The sequence below is a fragment of the Cimex lectularius genome, unplaced genomic scaffold, assembly GCF_000648675.2.
Source record: "Cimex lectularius strain Harlan isolate CLEC.00 unplaced genomic scaffold, Clec_2.1 scaffold208, whole genome shotgun sequence".
Lineage (NCBI taxonomy): Eukaryota > Metazoa > Arthropoda > Insecta > Hemiptera > Cimicidae > Cimex > Cimex lectularius.
Genome location: NW_019392797.1, coordinates 870,589 through 872,435, shown reverse-complemented (window position 1 = coordinate 872,435; position 1,847 = coordinate 870,589).

Here is a 1,847-nt window from a genome sequence, read left to right as displayed (position 1 = left end):
GGCACAAAATAATTTTATTGCTTTTCTTATAATTAACTCTTTGTGTATTATAAGGCAAAAGTAATTTATAATATTACTACTCCTTGTTAGTTACGGAGATAAATTATTAATATCCCTTACTTTCTTAAAGTTTTAGCACTCAATTAAAAAAAAAAATTTTTGAATGTGAAGTCAAGTTTTTAAGGAAGCTGTACATAGAAGGATAATATTGTTCCAGGATTATCGTTTTTGGTCACAGCTTCCTGAAATTACGGCAACCGGGGGTACTCAGGGAAGGTACACTCGGTTGGTGACAGTCAAAAGTTGGGAAATAAAATTAAAAAACTAATTGTTTACTGTTTTATATTCACTAATATTAAATCTCTTAATATATTTATTAACTGATAGTACACGTTAAGTATATGTATGTATATATTGAAGTATACACTGCTCAATATATGTGCACATGTACTAAAGCTATTATTGTATTATGAATTGAATTCTTGCTGCTCAATTGGCATATATAAAGCTGAAACTGTGAATAACTTTTAAATATCCTTATTGAGTAGTGGTCTAAAGTTTGTTTTAAAAATAATAAGCACAAACAGCATTTGAGACACTTACCTAAAAGTCGGAGGAGGAAATAAACAAATAAAAACAAGAACGGCACTTTAGCTTAAAATTTATAGAAGTTTAAAAAGAAAATTAAATTAACTTTTTCTAGTTTGTGCCAATTATATATTCAGAATTATTGAAAATATTACACTAGGGTATAAAGAAAGATTGAAAATTGTTAATGGTGTGTAACGACCTCCACCTAATATGGTCGATAGTTTTTATTGCACATTAACGTCTTCCCAAGTCAGTTGAAAAACTTGCTGGTAAGAAATTTCTTTATGCACTCAGCAGTCTGGATCTTCACAGAATGTTTGTTTTCATTGTGTTTTGTGATTATTTCGGCAACAAATAATGTAATTACAGAAATTGTACAAGAGTAACAAAAGACAAATCATTTCAATTATTAGATTACCACAAAATTTATAAGTGTTTACATAGTTTTATTGTACATTTTAAAGTGATTTCATATTGTATTTATCTTAAATATTTATATTATTCTTACTTGTAGAATAGTTAAGTTTTACTGTTAGTCTCTATAGCTACAAAACAATATTAGTACAAATTCTATAAAATTTACTACTTCATAATAAAACAACTTTTCAGTAATTTCCTGTTTTGTCTTTTTATTGGAACCTATTATTTATAAAAATATCAATTAGATTTAAACCTCAATATTAATCAAATTAGAAAAAAGATGTGGCAGCAATGACAGAATAATAACAGAAATACTACTGAACTGAAGCATTTACACAGCGGAACTGTATGCGATTTGGCACGTGCTTGAGGTGATTTGAGACAATGGTGGCTCTTGCTTATCTGGTCGGCACCGACTCTCTCAACATGGTTATGTGGTCCGTTCTTCATCGACCCTCATGGTGCTTTTGCTGAAGAAATATCATAAACTAAAGCATCTCAACAAACAATAACTGTTGTCTGAGTACCACCCAGACAATAGGTCTGGTAACGAAACGCTCCTGTGGGCTTAACCACCATGATCTGGCCCTCAGGTGCTAAAATTAAGCTGGTTAGAAGAAGGTGGGCCGGATTGGCAGAAAAGCTCTCGTGTATCAAGAGCAATGTCAATAGATGGCCATTGGATGACCTGACTCATAGAAGAAGGGTCATCCTCACCCAATTAAGGATAGGCCATGTGAGGCTAACACAGACACTTGATTTTGGTCCAAAGCCCATGTATGTGTTATTTTGCAAAAATGGACTAATGACTGGACACTGCAGACTCTGGAGGCATA